This window comes from Cinclus cinclus, chromosome 27 (assembly GCF_963662255.1).
Source record: "Cinclus cinclus chromosome 27, bCinCin1.1, whole genome shotgun sequence".
Taxonomy (NCBI): domain Eukaryota; kingdom Metazoa; phylum Chordata; class Aves; order Passeriformes; family Cinclidae; genus Cinclus; species Cinclus cinclus.
In genome coordinates, this window is record NC_085072.1 from 259,741 (window position 1) to 278,585 (window position 18,845).

The window sequence follows — 18,845 nt, forward strand, 5'->3', positions numbered from 1 at the left end:
GCAGCTTTGGTCTGGGAGAAATCCTCGTCCTTATGGAATTTTTGTAGTCTAAAGCCCAGCACGGGCCGCAGGCTAGTTAGGCAAGTTGGCTTTGAACGGAGGCACTTTTCCGCAAGAAGCCAAACTCAAGAGCCCACTTGGCAGATGTCATTTTGTAGGGCGCGTTTGGGCCTCCGATGGCAGCCAGGTTTGGAGGAGGGGGCAGCTTTGGTCTGGGAGAAATCCTCGTCCTTATGGAATTTTTGTAGGCAAAAGCCCAGGACGGGCCACAGGCAAGTTGGCTTTGAAAGGCGGCACTTCCACCCAAGAAGCCAAACTCAAGAACCCTCAATGCAGATGTCATTTTGTAGGGCGCGTTTGGGCCTCCGATGGCAGCCAGGTTTGGAGGAGGGGGCAGCTTTGGTCTGGGAGAAATCCTCGTCCTTATGGAATTTTTGTAGGCAAAAACCCCACATGGGCCGCAGGCAAGTTGACTCCGAAAGGAGGCACTTTTCCCCAGGAAGCCAAACTCAAGAACTCTCAATGCAGGTGTCATTTTGTGGGGCGCGTTTGGGCCTCCGATGGCAGCCAGGTTTGGAGGAGGGGGCAGCTTTGGTCTGGGAGAAATCCTCGTCCTTCTGGAAATTTTGGAGGCAAAAGCCCAGGACGGGCCGCAGGCAAGTTAGGCAATTTGGCTCCGAAAGGAGGCACTTTTCCCCAAGAAGCCAAACTCAAGAGCACACTTGGCAGATGTCATTTTGTGGGGCACGTTTGGGCCTCTGATGGCAGCCAGGTTTGGAGGAGGGGGCAGCTTTGGTCTGGGAGAAATCCTCGTCCTTATGGAATTTTTGTAGGCAAAAGCCCAGCACGGGCCGCAGGCTAGTTAGGCAAGTTGGCTCCGAAAGGAGGCACTTTTCCCCAAGAAGCCAAACACAAGAGCCCACTTGGCAGGTGTCATTTTGTAGGGCGCGTTTGGGCCTCCGATGGCAGCCAGGTTTGGAGGAGGGGGCAGCTTTGGTCTGGGAGAAATCCTCGTCCTTCTGGAATTTTTGTACTCAAAAGCCCAGGACGGGCCGCAGGCAAGTTAGGCATTTTGGCTCCGAAAGGAAGCACTTTTCCCCAAGAACCCAAACTCAAGAGCCCACTTGGCAGATGTCATTTTGTAGGGCGCGTTTGGGCCTCCGATGGCAGCCAGGTTTGGAGGAGGGGGCAGCTTTGGTCTGGGAGAAATCCTCGTCCTTCTGGAATTTTTGTAGGCACAAGCCCAGGACGGGCTGCAGGCAAGTTGGCTTTGAAAGGAGGCACTTTTCCCCAAGAAGCCAAACTCCAGAACCCTCAATGCAGATGTCATTTTGTGGGGCGCGTTTGGGCCTCCGATGGCAGCCAGGTTTGGAGGAGGGGGCAGCTTTGGTCTGGGAGAAATCCTCGTCCTTATGGAATTTTTGGAGGCAAAAGCCCTGCATGGGCCGCCGGCAAGTTGACTCCGAAAGGAGTCACTTTTCCCCAAGAAGCCAAACTCAAGAGCCCACTTGGCAGGTGTCATTTTGTAGGGCACGTTTGGGCCTCCGATGGCAGCCAGGTTTGGAGGAGGGGGCAGCTTTGGTCTGGGAGAAATCCTTGTCCTTCTGGAATTTTTGGAGGCAAAAGCCCAGGACGGGCCGCAGGCAAGTTAGGCAAGTTGGCTCCGAAAGGAGGCACTTTTCCCCAAGAAGCCAAACTCCAGAACCCTCAATGCAGATGTCATTTTGTGGGGCGCGTTTGGGCCTCCGATGGCAGCCAGGTTTGGAGGAGGGGGCAGCTTTGGTCTGGGAGAAATCCTCGTCCTTATGGAATTTTTGGAGGCAAAACGCCTGCTTGGGCCGCCGGCAAGTTGACTCCGAAAGGAGGCACTTTTCCCCAAGAAGCCAAACTCAAGAGCCCGCTTGGCAGATGTCATTTTGTAGGGCGCGTTTGGGCCTCCGATGGCAGCCAGGTTTGGCGGAGGGGGCAGCTTTGGTCTGGGAGGAATCCTCGTCCTTATGGAATTTTTGTAGCAAACGTCCGGGACGGGACGCAGGCAAGTTGGTTTTGAAAGGAGTCACTTTTCCCCAAGAAGCCAAACTCAAGAGCCCACTTGGCAGATGTCATTTTGTAGGGCGCGTTTGGGCCTCCGATGGCAGCCAGGTTTGGAGGAGGGGGCAGCTTTGGTCTGGGAGAAATCCTCGTCCTTATGGAATTTTTGTACTCAAAAGCCCAGGACGGGCCGCAGGCAAGTTAGGCAAGTTGGCTCCGAAAGGAGGCACTTTTCCCCAAGAAGCCAAACTCAAGAACCCACAATGCAGATGTCATTTTCTAGGGCGCGTTTGGGCCTCCGATGGCAGCCAGGTTTGGAGGAGGGGGCAGCTTTGGTCTGTGAGAAATCCTCGTTCTTCTGGAATTTTTGTAGGCAAAAGCCCAGGACGGGACGCAGGCAAGTTGGCTTTGAAAGGAGGCACTTTCCCCCAAGAAGCCAAACTCAAGAGCCCACTTGGCAGATGTCATTTTGTAGGGCGCGTTTGGGCCTCCGATGGCAGCCAGGTTTGGAGGAGGGGGCAGCTTTGGCCTGGGAGAAATCCTCGTCCTTATGGAATTTTTGTAGGCAAAACCCCTGCATGAGCCGCAGGCAAGTTGACTCCGAAAGGAGGCACTTTTCCCCAGAAAGCCAAACTCAAGAGCCCACTTGGCAGGTGTCATTTTGTAGGGCGCGTTTGGGCCTCCGATGGCAGCCAGGTTTGGATGAGGGAGCAGCTTTGGTCTGGGAGAAATCCTCGTCCTTCTGGAATTTTTGGAGGCAAAAGCCCAGGACGGGCCGCAGGCAAGTTAGGCAATTTGGCTCCGAAAGGAGGCACTTTTCCGCAAGAAGCCAAACTCAAGAGCCCACTTGGCAGATGTCATTTTGTAGGGCGCGTTTGGGCCTCTGATGGCAGCCAGGTTTGGAGGAGGGGGCAGCTTTGGTCTGGGAGAAATCCTCGTCCTTATGGAATTTTTGTAGGCAAAAGCCCAGCACAGGCCGCAGGCTAGTTAGGCAAGTTGGCTCCGAAAGGAGGCACTTTTCCCCAAGAAGCCAAACTCAAGAGCCCACTTGGCAGATGTCATTTTGTAGGGCGCGTTTGGGCCTCCGATGGCAGCCAGGTTTGGAGGAGGGGGCAGCTTTGGTCTGGGAGAAATCCTCGTCCTTATGGAATTTTTGGAGGCAAAAGCCCTGCATGGGCCGCCGGCAAGTTGACTCCGAAAGGAGGCACTTTTCCCCAAGAAGCCAAACTCAAGAGCCCGCTTGGCAGGTGTCATTTTGTAGGGCGCGTTTGGGCCTCCGATGGCAGCCAGGTTTGGCGGAGGGGGCAGCTTTGGTCTGGGAGGAATCCTCGTCCTTATGGAATTTTTGTAGGCAAAAGCCCAGGACGGGACGCAGGCAAGTTGGTTTTGAAAGGAGTCACTTTTCCCCAAGAAGCCAAACTCAAGAGCCCACTTGGCAGATGTCATTTTGTAGGGCGCGTTTGGGCCTCCGATGGCAGCCAGGTTTGGAGGAGGGAGCAGCTTTGGTCTGGGAGAAATCCTTGTCCTTCTGGAATTTTTGTAGGCAAAAGCCCAGGACGGGCCGCAGGCAAGTTAGGCAAGTTGGCTTTGAAAGGAGGCACTTTTCCCCAAGAAGCCAAACTCAAGAGCCCACTTGGCAGGTGTCATTTTGTAGGGCGCGTTTGGGCCTCCGATGGCAGCCAGGTTTGGAGGAGGGGGCAGCTTTGGTCTGGGAGAAATCCTCTTCCTTCTGGAATTTTTGGAGGCAAAAGCCCAGGACGGGCCGCAGGCAAGTTGGCTTTGAAAGGAGGCACATCCACCCAAGAAGCCAAACTCAAGAGCCAACTTGGCAGATGTCATTTTGTAGGGCACGTTTGGGCCTCCGATGGCAGCCAGGTTTGGAGGAGGGGGCAGCTTTGGTCTGGGAGGAATCCTCGTCCTTATGGAATTTTTGTAGCAAAAGCCCGGGACGGGACACAGGCAAGTTGGTTTTGAAAGGAGTCACTTTTCCCCAAGAAGCCAAACTCAAGAGCCCACTTGGCAGGTGTCATTTTGTAGGGCACGTTTGGGCCTCCGATGGCAGCCAGGTTTGGAGGAGGGGGCAGCTTTGGTCTGGGAGAAATCCTCGTCCTTATGGAATTTTTGGAGTATAAAGCCCAGCACGGGCCGCAGGCTAGTTAGGCAAGTTGGCTTTGAAAGGAGGCACTATTCCGCAAGAAGCCAAACTCAAGAGCCCACTTGGCAAATGTCATTTTGTAGGGCGCGTTTGGGCCTCCGATGGCAGCCAGGTTTGGCGGAGGGGGCAGCTTTGGTCTGGGAGGAATCCTCGTCCTTATGGAATTTTTGTAGGCAAAAGCCCAGCACGGGCCGCAGGCAAGTTGGTTTTGAAAGGAGTCACTTTTCCCCAAGAAGCCAAACTCAAGAGCCCACTTGGCAGATGTCATTTTTTAGGGCGCGTTTGGGCCTCCGATGGCAGCAAGGTTTGGAGGAGGGAGCAGCTTTGGTCTGGGAGAAATCCTTGTCCTTCTGGAATTTTTGTAGGCAAAAGCCCAGGACGGGCCGCAGGCAAGTTAGGCAAGTTGGCTTTGAAAGGAGGCACTTTTCCCCAAGAAGCCAAACTCAAGAACCCTCAATGCAGATGTCATTTTGTAGGGCGCGTTTGGGCCTCCGATGGCAGCCAGGTTTGGAGGAGGGGGCAGCTTTGGTCTGGGAGGAATCCTCGTCCTTATGGAATTTTTGTAGCAAAAGCCCGGGACGGGACACAGGCAAGTTGGTTTTGAAAGGAGTCACTTTTCCCCAAGAAGCCAAACTCAAGAGCCCACTTGGCAGGTGTCATTTTGTAGGGCACGTTTGGGCCTCCGATGGCAGCCAGGTTTGGAGGAGGGGGCAGCTTTGGCCTGGGAGAAATCCTCGTCCTTCTGGAATTTTTGGAGGCAAAAGCCCAGGACGGGCCGCAGGCAAGTTAGGCAAGTTGGCTCCGAAAGGAGGCACTTTTCCCCAAGAAGCCAAACTCAAGAACCCACAATGCAGATGTCATTTTGTGGGGCGCGTTTGGGCCTCCGATGGCAGCCAGGTTTGGAGGAGGGGGCAGCTTTGGTCTGGGAGAAATCCTCGTCCTTATGGAATTTTTGTAGTCTAAAGCCCAGCACGGGCCGCAGGCTAGTTAGGCAAGTTGGCTTTGAACGGAGGCACTTTTCCGCAAGAAGCCAAACTCAAGAGCCCACTTGGCAGATGTCATTTTGTAGGGCGCGTTTGGGCCTCCGATGGCAGCCAGGTTTGGAGGAGGGGGCAGCTTTGGTCTGGGAGAAATCCTCGTCCTTATGGAATTTTTGTAGGCAAAAGCCCAGGACGGGCCACAGGCAAGTTGGCTTTGAAATGCGGCACTTCCACCCAAGAAGCCAAACTCAAGAACCCTCAATGCAGATGTCATTTTGTAGGGCGCGTTTGGGCCTCCGATGGCAGCCAGGTTTGGAGGAGGGGGCAGCTTTGGTCTGGGAGAAATCCTCGTCCTTATGGAATTTTTGTAGGCAAAAGCCCTGCATGGGCCGCAGGCAAGTTGACTCCGAAAGGAGGCACTTTTCCCCAGGAAGCCAAACTCAAGAACTCTCAATGCAGGTGTCATTTTGTGGGGCGCGTTTGGGCCTCCGATGGCAGCCAGGTTTGGAGGAGGGGGCAGCTTTGGTCTGGGAGAAATCCTCGTCCTTCTGGAATTTTTGGAGGCAAAAGCCCAGGACGGGCCGCAGGCAAGTTAGGCAATTTGGCTCCGAAAGGAGGGACTTTTCCCCAAGAATGCAAACTCAAGAGCACACTTGGCAGATGTCATTTTGTGGGGCGCGTTTGGGCCTCTGATGGCAGCCAGGTTTGGAGGAGGGGGCAGCTTTGGTCTGGGAGAAATCCTCGTCCTTATGGAATTTTTGTAGGCAAAAGCCCAGCACGGGCCGCAGGCTAGTTAGGCAAGTTGGCTCCGAAAGGAGGCACTTTTCCCCAAGAAGCCAAACTCAAGAGCCCACTTGGCAGGTGTCATTTTGTAGGGCGCGTTTGGGCCTCCGATGGCAGCCAGGTTTGGAGGAGGGGGCAGCTTTGGTCTGGGAGAAATCCTCGTCCTTCTGGAATTTTTGTACTCAAAAGCCCAGGACGGGCCGCAGGCAAGTTAGGCATTTTGGCTCCGAAAGGAAGCACTTTTCCCCAAGAAGCCAAACTCAAGAGCCCACTTGGCAGATGTCATTTTGTAGGGCGCGTTTGGGCCTCCGATGGCAGCCAGGTTTGGAGGAGGGGGCAGCTTTGTTCTGGGAGAAATCCTCGTCCTTCTGGAATTTTTGGAGGCAAAAGCCCAGGACGGGCCGCAGGCAAGTTGGCTTTGAAAGGAGGCACTTCCACCCAAGAAGCCAAACTCAAGAGCCCACTTGGCAGATGTCATTTTGTAGGGCACGTTTGGGCCTCCGATGGCAGCCAGGTTTGGAGGAGGGGGCAGCTTTGGTCTGGGAGAAATCCTCGTCCTTATGGAATTTTTGTAGGCAAAAGCCCTGCATGGGCCGCCGGCGAGTTGACTCCGATAGGAGGCACTTTTCCCCAAGAAGCCAAACTCAAGAGCCCACTTGGCAGATGTCATTTTGTAGGGCGCGTTTGGGCCTCCGATGGCAGCCAGGTTTGGAGGAGGGGGCAGCTTTGGTCTGGGAGGAATCCTCATCCTTATGGAATTTTTGTAGGCAAAAGCCCAGGACCGGCCGCAGGCAAGTTAGGCAAGTTGGCTTTGAAAGGAGGCACTTTTCCCCAAGAAGCCAAACTCAAGAACGCACAATGCAGATGTCCTTTTGTAGGGCGCGTTTGGGCCTCTGATGGCAGCCAGGTTTGGAGGAGGGGGCAGCTTTGGTCTGGGAGAAATCCTCGTCCTTCTGGAATTTTTGTACTCAAAAGCCCAGGACGGGCCGCAGGCAAGTTAGGCATTTTGGCTCCGAAAGGAAGCACTTTTCCCCAAGAACCCAAACTCAAGAGCCCACTTGGCAGATGTCATTTTGTAGGGCGCGTTTGGGCCTCCGATGGCAGCCAGGTTTGGAGGAGGGGGCAGCTTTGTTCTGGGAGAAATCCTCGTCCTTATGGAATTTTTGTAGGCACAAGCCCAGGACGGGCCGCAGGCAAGTTGGCTTTGAAAGGAGGCACTTTCCCCCAAGAAGCCAAACTCAAGAGCCCACTTGGCAGGTGTCATTTTGTAGGGCGCGTTTGGGCCTCCGATGGCAGCCAGGTTTGGAGGAGGGGGCAGCTTTGGTCTGGGAGAAATCCTCGTCCTTATGGAATTTTTGTAGGCAAAAGCCCTGCATGGGCCGCAGGCAAGTTGACTCCGAAAGGAGGCACTTTTCCCCAAGAAGCCAAACTCAAGAGCCCTCTTGGCAGATGTCATTTTGTAGGGCGCGTTTGGGCCTCCGATGGCAGCCAGGTTTGGAGGAGGGGGCAGCTTTGGTCTGGGAGGAATCCTCGTCCTTATGGAATTTTTGTAGCAAAAGCCCGGGACGGGACACAGGCAAGTTGGTTTTGAAAGGAGTCACTTTTCCCCAAGAAGCCAAACTCAAGAGCCCACTTGGCAGGTGTCATTTTGTAGGGCACGTTTGGGCCTCCGATGGCAGCCAGGTTTGGAGGTGGGGGCAGCTTTGGCCTGGGAGAAATCCTCGTCCTTCTGGAATTTTTGGAGGCAAAAGCCCAGGACGGGCCGCAGGCAAGTTAGGCAAGTTGGCTCCGAAAGGAGGCACTTTTCCCCAAGAAGCCAAACTCAAGAACCCTCAATGCAGATGTCATTTTGTGGGGCGCGTTTGGGCCTCTGATGGCAGCCAGGTTTGGAGGAGGGTGCAGCTTTGGTCTGGGAGAAATCCTCGTCCTTATGGAATTTTTGTTGTCTAAAGCCCAGCACGGGCCGCAGGCTAGTTAGGCAAGTTGGCTTTGAAAGGAGGCACTTTTCCGCAAGAAGCCAAACTCAAGAGCCCAGTTGGCAGATGTCATTTTGTAGGGCGCGTTTGGGCCTCCGATGGCAGCCAGGTTTGGAGGAGGGGGCAGCTTTGGTCTGGGAGAAATCCTCGTCCTTATGGAATTTTTGTAGGCAAAAGCCCTGCATGGGCCGCAGTCAAGTTGGCTTTGAAAGGAGGCACTTTTCCCCAGGAAGCCAAACTCAAGAACCCTCAATGCAGATGTCATTTTGTAGGGCGCGTTTGGGCCTCTGATGGCAGCCAGGTTTGGAGGAGGGGGCAGCTTTGGTCTGGGAGAAATCCTCGTCCTTATGGAATTTTTGTAGGCAAAAGCCCTGCATGGGCCGCAGGCAAGTTGACTCCGAAAGGAGGCACTTTTCCCCAGGAAGCCAAACTCAAGAACTCTCAATGCAGGTGTCATTTTGTGGGGCGCGTTTGGGCCTCCGATGGCAGCCAGGTTTGGAGGAGGGGGCAGCTTTGGTCTGGGAGAAATCCTCGTCCTTCTGGAATTTTTGGAGGCAAAAGCCCAGGACGGGCCGCAGGCAAGTTAGGCAAGTTGGCTCCGAAAGGAGGCACTTTTCCCCAAGAAGCCAAACTCAAGAGCACACTTGGCAGATGTCATTTTGTGGGGTGCGTTTGGGCCTCTGATGGCAGCCAGGTTTGGAGGAGGGGGCAGCTTTGGTCTGGGAGAAATCCTCGTCCTTATGGAATTTTTGTAGGCAAAAGACCAGGACGGGCCGCAGGCAAGTTGACTCCGAAAGGAGGCACTTTTCCCCAAGAAGCCAAACTCAAGAGCCCACTTGGGAGGTGTCATTTTGTAGGGCGCGTTTGGGCCTCCGATGGCAGCCAGTTTTGGAGGAGGGGGCAGCTTTGGTCTGGGAGAAATCCTCGTCCTTATGGAATTTTTGTTGGCAAAAGCCCACGACTGTCCGCAGGCAAGTTAGGCAAGTTGGCTATGAAAGGAGGCACTTTTCCCCAAGAAGCGAAACTCAAGAACCCACTTGGCAGATGTCATTTTGTAGGGCGCGTTTGGGCCTCCGATGGCAGCCAGGTTTGGAGGAGGGGGCTGCTTTGGTCTGGGAGAAATCCTCGTCCTTCTGGAATTTTTGTAGGCAAAAGCCCAGCACGGGCCGCAGGCTAGTTAGGCAAGTTGGCTCCGAAAGGAGGCACTTTTCCCCAAGAAGCCAAACTCAAGAGCCCACTTGGCAGGTGTCATTTTGTAGGGCGCGTTTGGGCCTCCGATGACAGCCAGGTTTGGAGGAGGGGGCAGCTTTGGTCTGGGAGAAATCCTCGTCCTTATGGAATTTTTGTACTCAAAAGCCCAGGACGGGCCGCAGGCAAGTTAGGCATTTTGGCTCCGAAAGGAAGCACTTTTCCCCAAGAACCCAAACTCAAGAGCCCACTTGGCAGATGTCATTTTGTAGGGCGCGTTTGGGCCTCCGATGGCAGCCAGGTTTGGAGGAGGGGGCAGCTTTGGTCTGGGAGAAATCCTCGTCCTTATGGAATTTTTGTAGGCACAAGCCCAGGACGGGCCGCAGGCAAGTTGGCTTTGAAAGGAGGCACTTTCCCCCAAGAAGCCAAACTCAAGAGCCCACTTGGCAGGTGTCATTTTGTAGGGCGCGTTTGGGCCTCCGATGGCAGCCAGGTTTGGAGGAGGGGGCAGCTTTGGTCTGGGAGAAATCCTCGTCCTTATGGAATTTTTGTAGGCAAAAGCCCTGCATGGGCCGCAGGCAAGTTGACTCCGAAAGGAGGCACTTTTCCCCAGGAAGCCAAACTCAAGAGCCCACTTGGCAGATGTCATTTTGTAGGGCGCGTTTGGGCCTCCGATGGCAGCCAGGTTTGGAGGAGGGGGCAGCTTTGGTCTGGGAGAAATCCTCGTCCTTATGGAATTTTTGTAGGCAAAAGCCCAGGACGGGCCACAGGCAAGTTGGCTTTGAAAGGCGGCACTTCCACCCAAGAAGCCAAACTCAAGAACCCTCAATGCAGATGTCATTTTGTAGGGCGCGTTTGGGCCTCCGATGGCAGCCAGGTTTGGAGGAGGGGGCAGCTTTGGTCTGGGAGAAATCCTCGTCCTTCTGGAATTTTTGTAGGCAAAAGCCCTGCATGGGCCGCAGGCAAGTTGACTCCGAAAGGAGGCACTTTTCCCCAGGAAGCCAAACTCAAGAACTCTCAATGCAGGTGTCATTTTGTGGGGCGCGTTTGGGCCTCCGATGGCAGCCAGGTTTGGAGGAGGGGGCAGCTTTGGTCTGGGAGAAATCCTCGTCCTTCTGGAATTTTTGGAGGCAAAAGCCCAGGACGGGCCGCAGGCAAGTTAGGCAATTTGGCTCCGAAAGGAGGCACTTTTCCCCAAGAAGCCAAACTCAAGAGCACACTTGGCAGATGTCATTTTGTGGGGCGCGTTTGGGCCTCTGATGGCAGCCAGGTTTGGAGGAGGGGGCAGCTTTGGTCTGGGAGAAATCCTCGTCCTTATGGAATTTTTGTAGGCAAAAGCCCAGCACGGGCCGCAGGCTAGTTAGGCAAGTTGGCTCCGAAAGGAGGCACTTTTCCCCAAGAAGCCAAACTCAAGAGCCCACTTGGCAGGTGTCATTTTGTAGGGCGCGTTTGGGCCTCCGATGGCAGCCAGGTTTGGAGGAGGGGGCAGCTTTGTTCTGGGAGAAATCCTCGTCCTTATGGAATTTTTGTAGGCACAAGCCCAGGACGGGCCGCAGGCAAGTTGGCTTTGAAAGGAGGCACTTTCCCCCAAGAAGCCAAACTCAAGAGCCCACTTGGCAGGTGTCATTTTGTAGGGCGCGTTTGGGCCTCCGATGGCAGCCAGGTTTGGAGGAGGGGGCAGCTTTGGTCTGGGAGGAATCCTCGTCCTTATGGAATTTTTGTAGCAAAAGCCCGGGACGGGACACAGGCAAGTTGGTTTTGAAAGGAGTCACTTTTCCCCAAGAAGCCAAACTCAAGAGCCCACTTGGCAGGTGTCATTTTGTAGGGCACGTTTGGGCCTCCGATGGCAGCCAGGTTTGGAGGTGGGGGCAGCTTTGGCCTGGGAGAAATCCTCGTCCTTCTGGAATTTTTGGAGGCAAAAGCCCAGGACGGGCCGCAGGCAAGTTAGGCAAGTTGGCTCCGAAAGGAGGCACTTTTCCCCAAGAAGCCAAACTCAAGAACCCTCAATGCAGATGTCATTTTGTGGGGCGCGTTTGGGCCTCTGATGGCAGCCAGGTTTGGAGGAGGGGGCAGCTTTGGTCTGGGAGAAATCCTCGTCCTTATGGAATTTTTGTAGTCTAAAGCCCAGCACGGGCCGCAGGCTAGTTAGGCAAGTTGGCTTTGAAAGGAGGCACTTTTCCGCAAGAAGCCAAACTCAAGAGCCCAGTTGGCAGATGTCATTTTGTAGGGCGCGTTTGTGCCTCCGATGGCAGCCAGGTTTGGAGGAGGGGGCAGCTTTGGTCTGGGAGAAATCCTCGTCCTTATGGAATTTTTGTAGGCAAAAGCCCAGGACGGGCCGCAGGCAAGTTGGCTTTGAAAGGAGGCACTTCCACCCAAGAAGCCAAACTCAAGAACCCTCAATGCAGATGTCATTTTGTAGGGCGCGTTTGGGCCTCTGATGGCAGCCAGGTTTGGAGGAGGGGGCAGCTTTGGTCTGGGAGAAATCCTCGTCCTTATGGAATTTTTGTAGGCAAAAGCCCTGCATGGGCCGCAGGCAAGTTGACTCCGAAAGGAGGCACTTTTCCCCAGGAAGCCAAACTCAAGAACTCTCAATGCAGGTGTCATTTTGTGGGGCGCGTTTGGGCCTCCGATGGCAGCCAGGTTTGGAGGAGGGGGCAGCTTTGGTCTGGGAGAAATCCTCGTCCTTCTGGAATTTTTGGAGGCAAAAGCCCAGGACGGGCCGCAGGCAAGTTAGGCAAGTTGGCTCCGAAAGGAGGAACTTTTCCCCAAGAAGCCAAACTCAAGAGCACACTTGGCAGATGTCATTTTGTGGGGCGCGTTTGGGCCTCTGATGGCAGCCAGGTTTGGAGGAGGGGGCAGCTTTGGTCTGGGAGAAATCCTCGTCCTTATGGAATTTTTGTAGGCAAAAGCCCAGCACGGGCCGCAGGCAAGTTGACTCCGAAAGGAGGCACTTTTCCCCAAGAAGCCAAACTCAAGAGCCCACTTGGGAGGTGTCATTTTGTAGGGCGCGTTTGGGCCTCCGATGGCAGCCAGGTTTGGAGGAGGGGGCAGCTTTGGTCTGGGAGAAATCCTCGTCCTTATGGAATTTTTGTTGGCAAAAGCCCACGACTGTCCGCAGGCAAGTTAGGCAAGTTGGCTATGAAAGGAGGCACTTTTCCCCAAGAAGCGAAACTCAAGAACCCACTTGGCAGATGTCATTTTGTAGGGCGCGTTTGGGCCTCCGATGGCAGCCAGGTTTGGAGGAGGGGGCTGCTTTGGTCTGGGAGAAATCCTCGTCCTTCTGGAATTTTTGTAGGCAAAAGCCCAGCACGGGCCGCAGGCTAGTTAGGCAAGTTGGCTCCGAAAGGAGGCACTTTTCCCCAAGAAGCCAAACTCAAGAGCCCACTTGGCAGGTGTCATTTTGTAGGGCGCGTTTGGGCCTCCGATGGCAGCCAGGTTTGGAGGAGGGGGCAGCTTTGTTCTGGGAGAAATCCTCCTCCTTATGGAATTTTTGTAGGCACAAGCCCAGCACGGGCCGCAGGCTAGTTAGGCAAGTTGGCTTTGAAAGGATGCACTTTTCCGCAAGAAGCCAAACTCAAGAGCCCACTTGGCAAATGTCATTTTGTAGGGCGCGTTTGGGCCTCCGATGGCAGCCAGGTTTGGCGGAGGGGGCAGCTTTGGTCTGGGAGGAATCCTCGTCCTTATGGAATTTTTGTAGCAAACGTCCGGGACGGGACGCAGGCAAGTTGGTTTTGAAAGGAGTCACTTTTCCCCAAGAAGCCAAACTCAAGAGCCCACTTGGCAGATGTCATTTTGTAGGGCGCGTTTGGGCCTCCGATGGCAGCCAGGTTTGGAGGAGGGAGCAGCTTTGGTCTGGGAGAAATCCTTGTCCTTCTGGAATTTTTGTAGGCAAAAGCCCAGGACGGGCCGCAGGCAAGTTAGGCAAGTTGGCTTTGAAAGGAGGCACTTTTCCCCAAGAAGCCAAACTCAAGAACCCTCAATGCAGATGTCATTTTGTAGGGCGCGTTTGGGCCTCCGATGGCAGCCAGGTTTGGAGGTGGGGGCAGCTTTGGTCTGGGAGAAATCCTCGTCCTTCTGGAATTTTTGTACTCAAAAGCCCAGGACGGGACGCAGGCAAGTTGGCTTTGAAAGGAGGCACTTTCCCCCAAGAAGCCAAACTCAAGAGCCCACTTGGCAGATGTCATTTTGTAGGGCGCGTTTGGGCCTCCGATGGCAGCCAGGTTTGGAGGAGGGGGCAGCTTTGGTCTGGGAGAAATCCTCGTCCTTATGGAATTTTTGTCGGCAAAAGCCCTGCATGGGCCGCAGGCAAGTTGACTCCGAAAGGAGGCACTTTTCCCCAAGAAGCCAAACTCAAGAGCCCACTTGGCAGATGTCATTTTGTAGGGCGCGTTTGGGCCTCCGATGGCAGCCAGGTTTGGAGGAGGGGGCAGCTTTGGTCTGGGAGGAATCCTCGTCCTTATGGAATTTTTGTAGCAAAAGCCCGGGACGGGACACAGGCAAGTTGGTTTTGAAAGGAGTCACTTTTCCCCAAGAAGCCAAACTCAAGAGCCCACTTGGCAGGTGTCATTTTGTAGGGCACGTTTGGGCCTCCGATGGCAGCCAGGTTTGGAGGAGGGGGCAGCTTTGGCCTGGGAGAAATCCTCGTCCTTCTGGAATTTTTGGAGGCAAAAGCCCAGGACGGGCCGCAGGCAAGTTAGGCAAGTTGGCTCCGAAAGGAGGCACTTTTCCCCAAGAAGCCAAACTCAAGAACCTTCAATGCAGATGTCATTTTGTGGGGCGCGTTTGGGCCTCTGATGGCAGCCAGGTTTGGAGGAGGGGGCAGCTTTGGTCTGGGAGAAATCCTCGTCCTTATGGAATTTTTGTAGTCTAAAGCCCAGCACGGGCCGCAGGCTAGTTAGGCAAGTTGGCTTTGAACGGAGGCACTTTTCCGCAAGAAGCCAAACTCAAGAGCCCACTTGGCAGATGTCATTTTGTAGGGCGCGTTTGGGCCTCCGATGGCAGCCAGGTTTGGAGGAGGGGGCAGCTTTGGTCTGGGAGAAATCCTCGTCCTTATGGAATTTTTGTAGGCAAAAGCCCAGGACGGGCCACAGGCAAGTTGGCTTTGAAAGGCGGCACTTCCACCCAAGAAGCCAAACTCAAGAACCCTCAATGCAGATGTCATTTTGTAGGGCGCGTTTGGGCCTCCGATGGCAGCCAGGTTTGGAGGAGGGGGCAGCTTTGGTCTGGGAGAAATCCTCGTCCTTCTGGAATTTTTGTAGGCAAAAGCCCTGCATGGGCCGCAGGCAAGTTGACTCCGAAAGGAGGCACTTTTCCCCAGGAAGCCAAACTCAAGAACTCTCAATGCAGGTGTCATTTTGTGGGGCGCGTTTGGGCCTCCGATGGCAGCCAGGTTTGGAGGAGGGGGCAGCTTTGGTCTGGGAGAAATCCTCGTCCTTCTGGAATTTTTGGAGGCAAAAGCCCAGGACGGGCCGCAGGCAAGTTAGGCAATTTGGCTCCGAAAGGAGGCACTTTTCCCCAAGAAGCCAAACTCAAGAGCACACTTGGCAGATGTCATTTTGTGGGGCACGTTTGGGCCTCTGATGGCAGCCAGGTTTGGAGGAGGGGGCAGCTTTGGTCTGGGAGAAATCCTCGTCCTTATGGAATTTTTGTAGGCAAAAGCCCAGCACGGGCCGCAGGCTAGTTAGGCAAGTTGGCTCCGAAAGGAGGCACTTTTCCCCAAGAAGCCAAACTCAAGAGCCCACTTGGCAGGTGTCATTTTGTAGGGCGCGTTTGGGCCTCCGATGGCAGCCAGGTTTGGAGGAGGGGGCAGCTTTGGTCTGGGAGAAATCCTCGTCCTTATGGAATTTTTGTACTCAAAAGCCCAGGACGGGCCGCAGGCAAGTTAGGCATTTTGGCTCCGAAAGGAAGCACTTTTCCCCAAGAACCCAAACTCAAGAGCCCACTTGGCAGATGTCATTTTGTAGGGCGCGTTTGGGCCTCCGATGGCAGCCAGGTTTGGAGGAGGGGGCAGCTTTGGTCTGGGAGAAATCCTCGTCCTTCTGGAATTTTTGTAGGCACAAGCCCAGGACGGGCCGCAGGCAAGTTGGCTTTGAAAGGAGGCACTTTCCCCCAAGAAGCCAAACTCCAGAACCCTCAATGCAGATGTCATTTTGTGGGGCGCGTTTGGGCCTCCGATGGCAGCCAGGTTTGGAGGAGGGGGCAGCTTTGGTCTGGGAGAAATCCTCGTCCTTATGGAATTTTTGGAGGCAAAAGCCCTGCATGGGCCGCCGGCAAGTTGACTCCGAAAGGAGTCACTTTTCCCCAGGAAGCCAAACTCAAGAGCCCACTTGGCAGATGTCATTTTGTAGGGCACGTTTGGGCCTCCGATGGCAGCCAGGTTTGGAGGAGGGGGCAGCTTTGGTCTGGGAGAAATCCTCGTCCTTATGGAATTTTTGGAGGCAAAAGCCCAGGACGGGCCGCAGGCAAGTTAGGCAAGTTGGCTCCGAAAGGAGGCACTTTTCCCCAAGAAGCCAAACTCCAGAACCCTCAATGCAGATGTCATTTTGTGGGGCGCGTTTGGGCCTCCGATGGCAGCCAGGTTTGGAGGAGGGGGCAGCTTTGGTCTGGGAGAAATCCTCGTCCTTATGGAATTTTTGGAGGCAAAACCCCTGCTTGGGCCGCCGGCAAGTTGACTCCGAAAGGAGGCACTTTTCCCCAAGAAGCCAAACTCAAGAGCCCGCTTGGCAGATGTCATTTTGTAGGGCGCGTTTGGGCCTCCGATGGCAGCCAGGTTTGGCGGAGGGGGCAGCTTTGGTCTGGGAGGAATCCTCGTCCTTATGGAATTTTTGTAGCAAACGTCCGGGACGGGACGCAGGCAAGTTGGTTTTGAAAGGAGTCACTTTTCCCCAAGAAGCCAAACTCAAGAGCCCACTTGGCAGATGTCATTTTGTAGGGCGCGTTTGGGCCTCCGATGGCAGCCAGGTTTGGAGGAGGGGGCAGCTTTGGTCTGGGAGAAATCCTTGTCCTTCTGGAATTTTTGTAGGCAAAAGCCCAGGACGGGCCGCAGGCAAGTTAGGCAAGTTGGCTTTGAAAGGAGGCACTTTTCCCCAAGAAGCCAAACTCAAGAGCCCACTTGGCAGATGTCATTTTGTAGGGCGCGTTTGGGCCTCCGATGGCAGCCAGGTTTGGAGGAGGGGGCAGCTTTGGTCTGGGAGAAATCCTCGTCCTTATGGAATTTTTGTACTCAAAAGCCCAGGACGGGCCGCAGGCAAGTTAGGCAAGTTGGCTCCGAAAGGAGGCACTTTTCCCCAAGAAGCCAAACTCAAGAACCCACAATGCAGATGTCATTTTCTAGGGCGCGTTTGGGCCTCCGATGGCAGCCAGGTTTGGAGGAGGGGGCAGCTTTGGTCTGTGAGAAATCCTCGTTCTTCTGGAATTTTTGTAGGCAAAAGCCCAGGACGGGACGCAGGCAAGTTGGCTTTGAAAGGAGGCACTTTCCCCCAAGAAGCCAAACTCAAGAGCCCACTTGGCAGATGTCATTTTGTAGGGCGCGTTTGGGCCTCCGATGGCAGCCAGGTTTGGAGGAGGGGGCAGCTTTGGTCTGGGAGAAATCCTCGTCCTTATGGAATTTTTGTAGGCAAAACCCCTGCATGAGCCGCAGGCAAGTTGACTCCGAAAGGAGGCACTTTTCCCCAGAAAGCCAAACTCAAGAGCCCACTTGGCAGGTGTCATTTTGTAGGGCGCGTTTGGGCCTCCGATGGCAGCCAGGTTTGGATGAGGGAGCAGCTTTGGTCTGGGAGAAATCCTCGTCCTTCTGGAATTTTTGGAGGCAAAAGCCCAGGACGGGCCGCAGGCAAGTTAGGCAATTTGGCTCCGAAAGGAGGCACTTTTCCGCAAGAAGCCAAACTCAAGAGCCCACTTGGCAGATGTCATTTTGTAGGGCGCGTTTGGGCCTCTGATGGCAGCCAGGTTTGGAGGAGGGGGCAGCTTTGGTCTGGGAGAAATCCTCGTCCTTATGGAATTTTTGTAGGCAAAAGCCCAGCACAGGCCGCAGGCTAGTTAGGCAAGTTGGCTCCGAAAGGAGGCACTTTTCCCCAAGAAGCCAAACTCAAGAGCCCACTTGGCAGATGTCATTTTGTAGGGCGCGTTTGGGCCTCCGATGGCAGCCAGGTTTGGAGGAGGGGGCAGCTTTGGTCTGGGAGAAATCCTCGTCCTTATGGAATTTTTGGAGGCAAAAGCCCTGCATGGGCCGCCGGCAAGTTGACTCCGAAAGGAGGCACTTTTCCCCAAGAAGCCAAACTCAAGAGCCCGCTTGGCAGGTGTCATTTTGTAGGGCGCGTTTGGGCCTCCGATGGCAGCCAGGTTTGGCGGAGGGGGCAGCTTTGGTCTGGGAGGAATCCTCGTCCTTATGGAATTTTTGTAGGCAAAAGCCCAGGACGGGACGCAGGCAAGTTGGTTTTGAAAGGAGTCACTTTTCCCCAAGAAGCCAAACTCAAGAGCCCACTTGGCAGATGTCATTTTGTAGGGCGCGTTTGGGCCTCCGATGGCAGCCAGGTTTGGAGGAGGGAGCAGCTTTGGTCTGGGAGAAATCCTTGTCCTTCTGGAATTTTTGTAGGCAAAAGCCCAGGACGGGCCGCAGGCAAGTTAGGCAAGTTGGCTTTGAAAGGAGGCACTTTTCCCCAAGAAGCCAAACTCAAGAGCCCACTTGGCAGGTGTCATTTTGTAGGGCGCGTTTGGGCCTCCGATGGCAGCCAGGTTTGGAGGAGGGGGCAGCTTTGGTCTGGGAGAAATCCTCGTCCTTATGGAATTTTTGGAGGCAAAAGCCCAGGACGGGCCGCAGGCAAGTTGGCTTTGAAAGGAGGCACATCCACCCAAGAAGCCAAACTCAAGAGCCAACTTGGCAGATGTCATTTTGTAGGGCACGTTTGGGCCTCCGATGGCAGCCAGGTTTGGAGGAGGGGGCAGCTTTGGTCTGGGAGGAATCCTCGTCCTTATGGAATTTTTGTAGCAAAAGCCCGGGACGGGACACAGGCAAGTTGGTTTTGAAAGGAGTCACTTTTCCCCAAGAAGCCAAACTCAAGAGCCCACTTGGCAGGTGTCATTTTGTAGGGCACGTTTGGGCCTCCGATGGCAGCCAGGTTTGGAGGAGGGGGCAGCTTTGGTCTGGGAGAAATCCTCGTCCTTATGGAATTTTTGGAGTATAAAGCCCAGCACGGGCCGCAGGCTAGTTAGGCAAGTTGGCTTTGAAAGGAGGCACTATTCCGCAAGAAGCCAAACTCAAGAGCCCACTTGGCAAATGTCATTTTGTAGGGCGCGTTTGGGCCTCCGATGGCAGCCAGGTTTGGCGGAGGGGGCAGCTTTGGTCTGGGAGGAATCCTCGTCCTTCTGGAATTTTTGTAGCAAACGTCCGGGACGGGACGCAGGCAAGTTGGTTTTGAAAGGAGTCACTTTTCCCCAAGAAGCCAAACTCAAGAGCCCACTTGGCAGATGTCATTTTGTAGGGCGCGTTTGGGCCTCCGATGGCAGCCAGGTTTGGAGGAGGGAGCAGCTTTGGTCTGGGAGAAATCCTTGTCCTTCTGGAATTTTTGTAGGCAAAAGCCCAGGACGGGCCGCAGGCAAGTTAGGCAAGTTGGCTTTGAAAGGAGGCACTTTTCCCCAAGAAGCCAAACTCAAGAACCCTCAATGCAGATGTCATTTTGTAGGGCGCGTTTGGGCCTCCGATGGCAGCCAGGTTTGGAGGAGGGGGCAGCTTTG